Source organism: Vulpes lagopus, chromosome 21, assembly GCF_018345385.1.
Source record: "Vulpes lagopus strain Blue_001 chromosome 21, ASM1834538v1, whole genome shotgun sequence".
Lineage (NCBI taxonomy): Eukaryota > Metazoa > Chordata > Mammalia > Carnivora > Canidae > Vulpes > Vulpes lagopus.
Genome location: NC_054844.1, coordinates 30,865,818 through 30,880,403, shown reverse-complemented (window position 1 = coordinate 30,880,403; position 14,586 = coordinate 30,865,818).

Here is a 14,586-nt window from a genome sequence, read left to right as displayed (position 1 = left end):
GTGAGTCACAAATAGCTTTCAGGTATATGCCATGCAGATGGGCTACAGGTGTATACCTTGCTGATGAGCTGTGGGGTATACAGCTTGGTATAATTGGGACTCTCAGGCTCCAGCATCCTTATTGGCTAACCTCAGGATATCTTACAAATACTTTTTTTTGTTAAAAAATATATGTGTATCTTGACAGAAATGCTCTGCCTTATAGAGATTATTTCTCAAATAAGTTATGAGTACCCTTATGAGAATCTCAAGTTTACATTAATCATGTACCTCGTTTTACATTGAATTACTGAATTTCTGAGAAACCTTTCTTGCATTGTCAATCATCTTGTTCATAAACATTCCACTACACCCAGAAAGAGTGGGTTCCTTAATCTATGTATTACTATAGGACTCAAAAGGCTTCAAAGCATAATAAAATCAAAGGAATTCAACACTTGTTTTTTTCTCTTAGAATAAACAATTCTAGATGCTCCCCCTCTCCTCACCATTGCTGTGTTCCTCACCCCAACTTCCCACCAAATATTCTTCTGTTTGCTCTGATGATCCCTGAAAGTTATTGAACACTAGGAAAGCCTTTTATTCCCCCAAATATAGGAAGGTACTGAGAAGAAAGACAAGGAGGTTTTGAGAATTAATAAATGCATTTTATAAATGTACTGACATAAGTGCACCATGATTTGTTTTCTGAAGCCTTCATCAGATTCCACATGATTTTGATGAAGGACGCTTTTGTATATCATGAGCATACAATTGCTGAAAGGGTTTCCTTGAAGATGTGAAAGGGGAAACGAGAGAACCCACAAACACAAGCCTAAGCTATGTTTATCACTCCTTCACACCAATGATTATGTTTGCAGCATTCACAGCTCAGATTTCAAGCTTCACGACCAGAGTAAGAAGCCACCAAATAGAAATATTTGCCCAACAGATAAATGCCCCATAATAAAATCATTTTTTTAAAGTTAATGTGACCCCAACCACTATTTTAACTGTATGGAAATTTTACTTGTAATAAACACAATATACTAACAATTGGAGACACAGATGTCTCCAAACATAGTGATTGTACTAAGATTATTCCTTGATGGCAGACTAGTTCTGATTCCTAACAGACTTCTGAACAGTTTTAGAGGAACCATCTTTAAACCTCATAAGGCAGAGTTGTTGCTTATTTAATATTTCAACAAACCACCCCTGGCCCCATCATCTCCCGTTGTTCTTACTGCCTGGACCTTGGAGATGCTCTTAAGGTGCATCTAAGAGAAAGATGACCACTGAGCTCTTACCATGGAAAGAGCAAAAGCAAACTGTTCTCAAGATTTGCTCCTTTAGTTTTAAAGCAGCAATGGCCATGACCTTGAGATTTTCTCATCATAAAGTTATTCATTCATTTAATTTCCATGAAACAGGACTGCTGGACATTCCTAATATATTTAGATAAGCTGATTTCATACAGATAGGCTTTCCTATTAGTCAAAGAGGTGGATATCATTGACCTTACAAATTAGGAGGAAGGATGAAGGAAGGAATATGCTCAGGGCCTGCTTAAAAATAGCTCCTCAGGGGCACCTGGGTAGCTCAGTGGTTGAGTGTCTGCCTTTGGCTCAGGTTATGATCCCAGGGTCCTGGGATTGAGTCCTACATCGGGGTCCCTAGAGGGAGCCTGTTTCTCCCTCTCCTTATGTCTCTACCTCTCTCTCTTCTGTCTCCCATGAATAAACAAGTAAATTTTTTTTTAAAAAAAAGCTCCTCTTTCAGAGATCGTCCTCACCTTACAAAAGAAGTTAATAGAAATTTTTTTTAAAAAAAACTGGCTTAGTAATTTTGACAGTGAACAACCAGTTTGATAACTCCTACAATATCCACAAGATAATTCTGACAAGAAACACTAAATAAGGCATGGATCAAATCTTTGAGAAATATATTTAAATCTGAATCTACCTAAAAATAACAAAATTTTACTGTTTCACTTTCAAAAAATAACAAAAGGGATATCCTATAATTAAGAGATGGGCAATTTGCAATGCACTAATTCTGCATCATAAGACTTAAAAGAAAATGCAGGAACCCTGAGAAATCAAGTAGCAATTACTAGAAACCCCTTTGGGTTCATCAAGAACAAACTTTTAAGTCCCTAAAATTATATGGACCTAACAACAACAACAGAAATCTATAATACTTTTTTCAAATTAGGTCATCAGATGGCAGTCTAAGAAGGTAGTTTTAATTTTTCATTTATTTTCTGAGGATGCATGGTAGTTTTAAATCCATGATTTGAAATCTAAATCCAAAAAAATTATATATGTGCTTGGCCTCCTCTATAGGCTTGTTATAAAATTACTAGAAGCTTCACCAGAAAGAGTATAACTCATTATGACACCATATATTAGAGCCAAAGATCTGAGTTTATCTCAGCTATTTGATTTTTAAAAAATATCACTTAAATATCCAATTTTAATTTTTATCGTTAATATAATGGGGTGCTATTTGCAAGGGTCCGTAAAGCACTATCCTGTGGTTCCATCAATGACAGAAATGATTTCAATTGGAGCACACTCTGAAACTTGACCCTTTAAGAACCTGATGGGAGGATTTTATTGAATGAACCTGATATATAATAAGCTACCAAGGGACCTTCTGAGAGATTGACCAGAAAGAAAGAAAGCTCAGCTTCCTATTTAAAGTGGCAGGTTATTAGCTTAGCTATTAATCTAAGTCAGTCTTATTTTCACCATTCCCTTTGTCTGAGAATCTGGAGTATATAGGAAAGATGAGAGAAAAAGCCCAAGTCCCCTTGCTCTGTCAATGCCTTTCATCTTATGTGCATGTGCCCTCATGCCTGTGTCCCTGCTTTCACCCTCCTGTCATTGATCACATTTTCAATTACTTGTTTGTATTTCAGGTTTGTCTATGAGCTCCATGATAGCAGAAAGCAGGGCAGTCTTGTTCACTCCTCTCTCACACATAACACAGGGCCTAACTCTTAGTAGGACATCAATTGAATTAGTGAAGGGAGTTCAGTCAAATGAATGATCGCTAATAATGTTACATTAGTAACTTGGTGTTTTAAGATAAAACTGAATCACAGAATATCCAGACAGAGAGAAATCAACAAAAATCTTAAAACAGCATCCAACCTCACTTTTCCCACATTTATTTATCCTTTCCTCTAAATCTGAACTGTGAAAGGGAATAAATAGAGATTAACAGCTTCCCTCTCTCCACCTGCTCTCAGGCTTAATTAGCAGGGAAATGGTCAAAAGGCAGGCAGGCAGCAGGAGGGAAGAGATAAATGAAGCTTTGACACAATCTGATAGCCACAGGTCCTGACTCTGGATAGTCTGGGGAGAAAGTATTCATAAAATGCCAGATCCTATATAATTTCTGCTCTGACCAGGCATGCTAAATAAGCCAAAACAAAACAAAAGGCTTTTAAGCCTGCAACTTACCTTTAAAATGAAAATGGCAAGAATTTATATTTTCTATGTTGGGAAACTATACTGTAGCCTCACTTTGACATATTATCTATGTTTTGCATATTTCCAAGTGGATTATGCATGCTTGTGTGTGGGGTGGTGGTGAACATATACCTTCACTCATGCATGTACCTGCATTTATGCGTAGGCAACAGTAAATGTGAGGGCCCTAAACGAGGGTGTTTATTATAGAAAAAAACATGACATTGCTTTACAAGCATTTACTGCCTTTCCTGGGGCTGATTATCTATCCTGGGGGAAGTATTCCCAGCCTGTACAAAATGTGGACAAGAACACAGAAGGTTAGAACTTTGCAGCTGCATTCATAATAGGACAGGTTGACTTGCAAATCCTACTGTGCTAATATTTATGATTTGTAATGTATTCTTGCATCCTCTGCTTAGCAACAAGGGAAAAGGGTTTAATGAATATGAATTTGGCTGTGGGGAAGGAATGTGGAGGACTATAGTTATTCCATATTGGCATCTTAGCTCAGAATTTCACCCACCATTCAATCTAAGATTGAATTCTACTTAACTTTCTAAGAAGAAATGAATAAATACTCAAAATCCTACCTGCATCCTCCGTTAGATCATCTATCTCCTATAACTATTTCCTAAACCATGGTAATGAATTTGGTTTAGCATTTAATCACTTGCACAGCACTATCTCATATGCAATCTGTCTACACCTGTCAAAACTCTTTTCGCCCACAGAGATTCAGCTCAAATGCTGCTTTTCACCGATGCTGTTCTGCATTCCCTAGATTACTGGGAATCAATGCCTCTTTTTCGCCAGCCTGTATGTATATAGATAGTCTGCTCCGCATCTCTAGGGGCACGCTATTTTGCAGTGGGGAGGTCTTACTCCCCTAACCCTGTAGGGGGTCAATCTAAATCTGAGGTTCTGTAACAGGAAGCCCATCTGCCTAAAGATGTGAGTCACATTCTCCGATATGATCTCTGTCAAAGATAAAGGTAATCTTTACCTCCCATTCACTTTACTTTTTTGTCCTACTTCTCACTGCTTCAGAGAAGAAGGGGGTGATTTATCCAGTCTCTCAAAGACCCCAACAGTCTCCCGGGGAGTTCCTGGCCAGCATTGTTCCTCAATCTCCTTCATGGCTCTGCACAGCCACCCTTGACTGGAGTTCCCCCTACCCTGCAGGATAGAATCCACAATCCTTAGTTTGTATTTTCTCCTAAGGCAGAAACCCAGCCAAAGTCTTGGGGTGTATGCAGCTTATTAGGGAGCTAATCTCCTCGAGTGGGACTGAGAGATTTGGGAAGGGGACAGAAAGAGGAAATCCAATATAAGGGTGTTATCAAAGTCACTGAAGGCAGCAGGGCTCCTTCCTGCCTCCAAACTCCTAAGCATCATACAGAAAACTTCTCAGAAATCACCCACCTTAGGACTGACCAGGAAAACCATTGATCTGTAAGCCTCTGTCTCCTACTGGATGGAGCAGCCTGCATTTCTGGGCTGCTCACATGTGCTTGAGAAATGTGTACTCTGGCATCTATGGCACGGGAGCCTTTCCAGGGTGAAAAGTCAAAAACATGCAGTACAGGGTTAAGGTCAGACATCATCTGCACGACGTGGGGTGAAGCCTGCATCAAGCCAGCCAGGGCTAAAATTAGAAGTGAGGCTAGGAGAATGAGTGGGGTCTTCGGAGGCATATGAAGCACTGGGCCCTCGAGATTCAACCTTGAAGCAGGCATTACCTATATTTGCAGCTTCAAATCCTGCTGCTTCTCGTTGGTGCAGGAAAGGCGGCTTGCATTCAGGTGCCTGCAGTTCTCCAAACACACCATTCCACTGCATATCCCCTGCTTTTCCAGGCGCACTTTCTCATCCTCACTCGTGCTTGTCTCCCAGAGCCCTGCTTAGCTATTTCTACATGAGTTCAGCTTTCCTTCCTTTATATTATTTCACTACACTGCAGTTATACATGTTATTTAATAGCACATTAAGTACCATGTTTATTTAAGGTCACTATTTCATTGAAGTGTAGTATGTGATAAGAAATGCAAAAATTCTAAGCACATTGCTTAATGAGATTTCCCAAGATGAACACATCTATGTAACCACCATGTAGATTAAAAATATAGTATTACCAGCAGCCCTCCCTGGGCCCCATTAAAGACACAAACTCCTCCTCAAAGTAACCACTATCTTGACTTTTATCACATTAGGTTATTTTTATCTTTTTTTCCTCCAAATTTTATATAATTGGAATAATACAATTTACATTCTTTTGTCGAATTTATTTCTTCCAATAACCCCTTCATGAGATTTATCCAAGTACTTGTGCATAGCAATTTTTTTCAATCTTCTATAGTATTCCATTGTGTTAATATATCACATTTTGGATTTCTTTATTAATCGGGTTTGGGGTTATTTTAAGTTTTAGAATAATATGAAAAAAGCTTTATGATTACAATCATATGAATGTGCCTCTGTCTCTATTGGGTATATACCTAGAAATGCTCCTTGCCTTTAAGTCTACATGGGTTGAAATTAGTATAACTAAGCTGCTTTTGCTTTTTGCTCTTCTGGTGTATGCTTTGTGTTTTTTGTTTTTATTTTGCAATGTATTACTTTCAATCTTTTTTATTCTTGTGTTTAAGATTTCTCTTTTGGTAGTAGCATTTACTTGGGTATATATTTCTGTGTCTCCATGAAGAGGCTTTGAATTTTCAGTGGGTAGGTTTCCCTGAGGTAGTGCTCGTAGATGGCTAAATCTGTCTAATTCTGAGGCTGCATATTGGGAAGTCCTTCTGCCAGAAGTCACATTCTTCAGCACAGGACTGAAGACTCTGTTAGTGCTAACAGTATAGCTAGTGTTTCTAGGTATAGACATCATATTCAGTTAAATTTAAATTTAAGCTAAACTGGGCAGCCTGGGTGGCTCAGCGGTTTAGTGCCTGCCTTCGGCCCAAGGTGTGATCCTGGAGTCCCAGGATCGAGTCCCATGTCGGGCTCCCTGCATGAAGCCTGCTTCTCCCTCTGCCTCTGTCTCTGCCTCTCTCTGGGTGTCTATCATGAATAAATAAATAAAATCTTTTAAAAAATAAATTTAAGATAAACAATGAATACTGTTTCAGTGTAGGTGTATTCTAAATAGTGTATGGTACATACTTATACTAACGCATTTTTCATTGTTTATCTGAAATTCAAATTTCAGTGGGTATCCTGTATATTCACTTGCTAAATCTGGCAAACTTTGGTACATTCATTCTAATAATCGAATATGAGTATTTTGTCCATTAGCAGTTGATGTAATTATCGATACATTTAGGTAAATATCGGGCATCTTACTAATGTTTCTTTTTTTCTTCTTGTTTTTTATTAACCAAGAGTTTATTTCATACTAAGAATACCAATCTGTTAGCCCCTTAGTTACATATTCTTTTACTATTCTTTCAGTGTTACTAGAGATTATATAGTATGTCCCGACTTATTAAATTCTAGGGAAATTAATACTTATACCATATCCCAGAATGCCAGAATTATAAACTCTTTAACTCTGAAATTTTGTAATTTTGTTGAAGCATATCTTAATTCTACATATATGTTAAACTTTTTAAGATACCATGACTAAGTTTGTTAATTTATACTTACCCACATATTTTTTTCCATTTTTCTTCATTACTTCTTGCATTTCAAGATTTCCATCTGAGATAATTTTCCTTTTGCCTTAAAAATTCTCTTTATTTTCTCTTTGTTTAGGAGTCTACGGATGACAAATTCTCTCAATTTTTTTTTTGGAAGAATAGATTGTCCTGTATTCACTTTTGAAAGATATTTTCTCTGTGCAAGAGTTTTAGGCTGACATTTACTTTTTTGTTTTACACCTTAAAGTTATAATTCCCTTATCTTCTCCTGTCCATTGTTAAGAAATGAACCCATAGGACTCACAGTTCATCCTTAAGGGTAATGTGCATTTCCCCAGAAAAAGGTATTTGTTGCTTTTGGTATTCAGCAATTTTACGATGACATACTTTTCCTTGTTTTTGTTTTTATTAGAGCTTCTTGAAATTGTGAATCAATATTTTTTATAATTTTGAAAAATTATCAGTGATTATCCTTTTAAATATTGCTTCTGAATTATTCTTTTGTTCTTCCCTTCTAGAATTTCGGTTTCAGGCCCTATAAATTATTATACACTTTCAAACTATATCCCATCTGTCTTTCTCTATGTGCTTCAGCTGGATATTTTCCATTAATTTATTTTCTATTTGATTAATCTTCTCGAGTCCAATCTCCTGTTAAACTCATCTATTAAATTCTCAGTTTCAATTATTGTGTTCCCTATTTCCACTTGATTAATTTTATACATTTCAGTTCTTTAGTGAAAATTGCCATCATCTTTTCTACTTTTTCAGCATATTAACCACAGTTATTCCATTTTATTTTTTAAAGGTGTATTTATTCATTTTAGAGACATTGAGCCTGGGGGTAGGGGCAGAGGGAGAGTAACAGAGAGAATCTTAAGCAGACTCTGCCCTGAGCACAGAGCCCAGTGCAGGCTCTATCTCACAACCCTGAGATCATGACCAGAGCTGAAAACAAGAGTCAGACACTTAACCAACTGTGCCACCCAGGTACCCCTTCACTACAGTTATTTTAAGGTTTGTGTTCTGATAGCCAATATCTGGCATGTTGGTGGATCTATTTATATTTTTGTTTAGTCTCTTGTCCTATTTCTTGGTTTGTCTGTTAATTTTTATTTAGTACCTGAAACATGTATGAAAAAATTATAGAATTTCTAGAAAATTTGCTCATTTGTTCTTCATAGACTTCTCTATGTCCAGTGTCCAGGGCTCAGTATTCCTCCTATCCAACCCTGGAATGTCCAGTGCTCAATTCTCCTCCTATTCAACACTGGAGTTTTGACACCCATATTTTCTCATTTACAGATCTGTTTTCTTTGCCAAACTGTGAGATTCTTGGGGACAGGGATTGTATCTTTGTGTTGATTATTTACAGCCAGCACAGAGCCTGGTGCATATTCAGTACTTAAATAATACACATTAAACTAAATTGAATGACGAGTGGGTTGAGACTATAAAAATAGTTGATTTGATGTGCATGAAATTTAACTTGAAGGGAAATTTTAATATTTCAACTATCTATGAATTTTTCCAGATTTTCATATGGTTCTAACGCTTTTTGATATAATTAGTATAGCAAATAGCCTCACAAATTATTTCTTTTCCCCTGCTATATAATGGGAACCATTCCTCTAATCCCATTGGAAAGTGGCAAGCCAATACAAAGGTACTATTTTTGGGGCACAAAATATTGTTACAGATTAAAGAAAAATAACTGAAAACCTCACGCTGTTTTTAATGGTTGATGTTTCTTCACCCTCTGCTTAAAATAAACTACAAGATGAACACCTTAGTCTACTAGTGACCAGTCAACCCCATCTTCTTGAGCTTGCATCTGTGCTGCCTTTTCCCCATTTCCATGGCAGCAAAATGAAGGACCAACCTACCGTTGTAGTGACTTCAGTAAATTCTTGTTTGCTTTTTTGTTTGATAGTGTCATTACTTTGGTTACTGTTTCCTAGATATTTTAATAAACTCTCAAAACAACCATCTCTTCATAACACTAGGGTGTTCTCATTCCTGTTCAAAGATTGAATTTGTAATAACTTACGTTCCATCAAATACTGGAAAAAGACTAATGTGTAAATATGGTATGTAGATTGATTTTATATAGTTCCAAAGGGAACAAAGTAGAATTAGTGGTAAAATTACAACAAAGCATATTTCATATAAATATGAGGATTTTTTTTAAAAAAATTATAATCTTTCAACTACAGAGTAGCTGGAACAATAAGATAAAAAATCTTCTCTTACTAAGTCTATTTAACAGCAGAGCTGGATGACCTCTTGAAGCTGTCATAGGAAATTCTTCAATAAGTTTTTATAAGATAACCTTAAATTTTTAATCCAAATAAAATTGCTGCATTATTATATCCCTCAAGTCATCCTTCTTCTAACACAATGCTTATAATGTATATTATATATATAGTATATGATATTATTGTATACTAGGTGCAAAGAAGAAAATAAACTAAGTGATATGATAGAAAACATTTGAGTGCTAATTTTAGATTGAGTAGTCAGGGGGTCAACTGAAATCTGATGGTAAAGAATCAGCTGTAAGATCTGGGAGAAAAAAGAGGAAACAGCTAACAACAAGGCTCTGAGGAGGAAACAGTTTGTCATGGTAGAAAATTAGAAAGAGAGGGGCCTGGGTGACTCAGTTGGTTAAGTGTCTGCCTTCAGCTCAGGTCATGATCCCGGGGTCCTGGGATGGAGCCCCACATCAAATTCCTTGCTCAGCGGGGAGTCTGCTTCTCCCATTCCCTCTCTCAAATCAATAAATAAAATCTTAAAAAAAAAAACAAGTATATTGAGATAAGTGAGTTAGATTGTTGCTTGGTCCACAGTGAACATCCTTGGTGACTATTTTTCCTGTATTGATATCTTAGCTTCACAGAATTTCAGTTCTTTGTAATTCTTTATTACTTTTCATTTGTTTCTTAAACAACTTCAGTGTATCCCTTTATTTTTAAATAAGAAACAGTGAAATAAAGAAAAATAAAATAATAAAGGAAAAATTAGAAGATATGGGGTTTATAGTTTTTTTCATTTATTTTCTTCTTTGTTCTAATTCCCTGTCAGCCAACTTTTCCTGCTATAGTTGTTTGAGAATATTTCCACAAAATATTAAATTTTATCACTTGCTTGAGTAAATGCATGCAATTACTAAAGAACATTGTTTGAATAAGCATATAACCTATAATGAAGGTGATTAGCATCATTTCAATACACAAGTTCCTCCATGATTACTAAAGAGTCATTATCTCTTGGCTAAATAGGATATGAAACTGAGACCTCACCACTTAAGGTATTTCTGTTATAAAACAGCCATAGTAGAAAATAATCGTGCCTGGAAGTGTTCCACACTGGCAATTAAATTGGAATGACCCTGTAAAACATCAGTACACTTTTAGTAATTTTTTTCCCTCAGTGTCTAGAATGAATATGACTACAGGGCATTTGCTGGGGATTAAAGTCTAATAGTAGTTTCCAAACTATTCACTTCAGCTACTTATTAAACCCTGTAGGATACAGTCCAAAGACTGTTTGAGACATATATATATATATATATATTTTTTTTTTTTTAACTTTTTGTCTTCATATTGCTAGCAGTCTTCTTTACTTTTTGGAGTAGAGATCTGCTCCATCGCCAGAATGAGTTTACTAGTGCTTTATATACTCTTCACTTTAGTCAAGGTTTATCATTCATTAAATGTGACCCCCACATATTATTATATTTGGTAGATCTTTGTAAGCAAAATTCTTCAACTTCTCAAAACTGGCTGTTGCTAGTTCATGTCTGATCACCTGCTTTCATAATATAATGCCAATTGGATTGTGTCACTTCTCTGCTTAAAATCCTTCAACAATTCCCTGTAGCCTTCAGGACAATATCCAAAACCCCCTTTGCCTGGCAGACAAAACTCTTAATAACTTGCCTGATTCCTGTCCTGCTACTCCAGGCTCATGGCCCACCGGTATCCCCACACAACCTTTGTTTCTGTTATATGGAACTTTCTGTAGTTCCCACAGTCATCATGCTTAAGAGCCCACAGTTTTTTCACTTAGAATTTTCATTCTTCCCATTCTCCCCTTCTTCATCTAATGATTGCTAAAATATAGACTTTTCTGCCATTCTTCTGTACGTTCTTGATTGAAGTACTTATGACATAGTCCTGTCATTGTGAAGTTAATGGCTGTTCTCGTCAAAGAAAACTTCTGTTTTCTTGAGAGAAGATGCCAAGTATGACCTATCTTTAAACCCTAGATTCTAGCAATGTTTGTTCATATTGAGTATTCAATGGATGTTTGTCAAATAAATGAATGAATGAATGAATGAGGAATATTTGTACTTGACACAATAAATCAAATGAATACAGTTTACCAGCCATTTTGTGAGATCAAAATCTTGACAATAATTCCAAAGTCTTAGAAAATAATTCTAATGGCATCGACTAAATCTGCATTTTGCATGTGCTTTTATAGCTCTAGCCATTCTCTCCCCAATTACAATAGCTCAAATCTCCTTCCTCTTACCTGTCCTCCTTTCTTATCAGGCTGTAGACAACTTTTGTCTTAGTTTTAAACCCAATATCCAAACTGTAGAATCTTCGAGTGAACTAAAAGCTGTTAAATAGTTATGTGCCAAGCCAATACTTCATTTTATTATTTATTGAAGTACTGAGACAGAGTATGCTGAAGCATCAGTACATACAAAATTAAGTCAGTTTTATCTGTGTTTCAGTATCTGATGCATATAAATTTCTTTTGATGGACTCCCCAGAGACATTTTTAGTTTGAAATTAGTTTGAATGAAGCTATTTATAAAAGCATTCTCACCAAAATTTTCTTTGTTCTTCTTTGTTTTTTTTAAAGATTTATTTTTATTTTAGAGAGAGAGAGAGAGAGAGAAAGAGTATGAAAGCAGGGGGGAGGGGCAAAGGGAGAGGGAGAGAGAAGCACAGCCCACTGAGCAGGGTGCCCCATATGGGACTCAATCCCACAGACCTCAGATAATGACCTAAGCCAAAACCAGGAGTCAAATACTTAACTAACTGAGCCACACAGGTGGTCCATGTTCTTCTTTGATTTTTAACTATCTTAGTCATCCCCACTTCTTTGTACATCTCTTACTTCAGATTGATTTTTTTTTCAAAATACAGATTGTCATACCCTAGCACTCTTATGAACTGCTGTCTATCCAGGAATTATGATTTAATAAAAGAGGCAAGGGCATATTCTGAAACTGCTCTGCTTGTGTGTGTTTTTCCTGTGGATAAGACCTAGCTATGACTTTGTCAGTCCTTGCTACTGCCAAAATCAAGAAAATAATTACTAGCTAGCTCTGTAAACAGTGACACTCATATTCAATCCAGAAACCCAGAAATCACTTTCAACCTTTTTCTCCTCCATCCATCCATCTTGTCTGCATTATACCTTAAATACACCAATTTTGTCATTTTCTGCTGCTTCCATCCTATATGAATCCACCATAATCTTTGACTTGAATGAGTATGACAGCCACCTAACTTGCTCGCCTTCCTTCCCTATCAATTGTTGCAAGACTTTATCCACACTGCAGCCTGGGTTCTTCACCAACCTGATGACATTGCTCCCCTTCATTAAATCTATCAAGACTTCTCTTGCTGTTAGAGGAAAGTCTGCAGTTATTATCATGGCCTATAGATTTCAACTGATATGTCCAGCTTGACACCTTTCATACCCTTCCTCTCTTCCCTAATTCCTTTTCAAACACACATATGTATGCATACACACACACACACACACACACACACACACACACACACCATTCAACCCTTCAATTCTTTGATTGTGACACAGCTTTATCTCTTCTTCCTTTGCCTGGCTATTCTTTTTCAGATATCATTTGCTTTTGGGAAATCCTCCTGGACCCACACACTCTGTTAGATGCTCCCAAACTAACCTGCTACATTGTAATGTAATAAACAACTTTCTTTCTTTCTTTCTTTCTTTCTTTCTTTCTTTCTTTCTTTCTTTCTTTTTCTTTCTTTCTTTCTTTTTCTTTCTTTCTTTCTTTTTCTTTCTTTCTTTCTTTCTTTCTTTCTTTCTTTCTTTCTTTCTTTCTTTCTTTTTCTTTTTTTTTTTTCCTTTTAACTGAAGTACTGAGCCCAATGCAGGGCCTGACTCAGGTACTCAGCAAGCTATTATGGAATTTTTAAAAAGAACAATTCTATTCAAGGTTCAGAATCCATACAGGTTGGATGACTTGTCAGAATGAGACATACTTTATACAGTGCCCTGAATCTAATAGAACAATTAAATTTATCTCTTCTATAGCCACATGACACTCTTTAATCTGCACATCTAGAGAACTTACTCCTAAATTACTATGGAGGAAGAAATCAACAAGAGCCTCCATTAACATTTGATATCCATCACTTATGAAAAAGTTCTGCTTTAAATATTTTTAGTTTAAAATTCAATTTGCTATCAGACTTTTCAAACTCATCATGCAGTCTGCTTTGGAGGTTTTCCAATGATGATCTATCTAAATACTGTTCTGATCACAGAAGTCAACAATGTATAAAGTTCTGGAATGATCTCAGAAGGTCCTGCATCATCTTAATATACCAAAGTCCTAATAGAAAGAAAAAAAAAATAAGAAACATTTTCAATTTAAGGGAAGGAAGGTGATCCAACAACATGAACCAAAAACCCCCTTGAAGGGACTGGTAGAGGATAATTTTTGATGTTTTCCCCTCACCCAGGACTCTGCTTCATGCATGGTAGTTATTTAGCAAAGACCTACTAAATTGGAGGCTATAGTACATTGGAAAATGAACACTTTTTCTCACAAACTATTGTTGAAAAGTGTTCCTTGCTTCTGGTTTTTCATTAAATGTATTTCCCAAACAGTTCTGCTGAATATCCCTAAAAATATCTTAATGAAATTTTGCTCAATTGATCTTGCCTATTTTGGCTGTGTAATCTATTTTTAAAAGACAACCTAAAACCGCAACTGTGTAGATATTAGTGTAAATAGTGTTATGTATATTCTATTTGCTCTATTAACTATTTACCCTTATTGGATGGGGTAAAAAATGAATTAATACCTGTTTAACTCTATTGGGTGGGTTGTTCCGTGCCCTCTTAACTCCTATACTTTTTATCCCAAAAGGGTGCCATTCATTCACTACACAAACAAGGAGAACCTACTATTTGCTTAAAGCTGCACAAGAAAAAGGAAATCCAGCAGTGAGCAACCACAAAATAGCATACTCCTGCTCTCATAGAACTTGCTTCTTAGTGGGAATGACTAATTAACTTTACAATAATGAGTCCCTGACTCGACCCATCCCAAAATATCAGTAGCATATAGTCATTATTGTTTGTATAATTAGATTTTCAATAACAAAGGAATACATTAGACAGTTTGTGAGATGAGGAGGAGAGCAAATTTTAAGTAACTTACCCAAACATGTCTTTAATATCTTTTATTTGGGAGC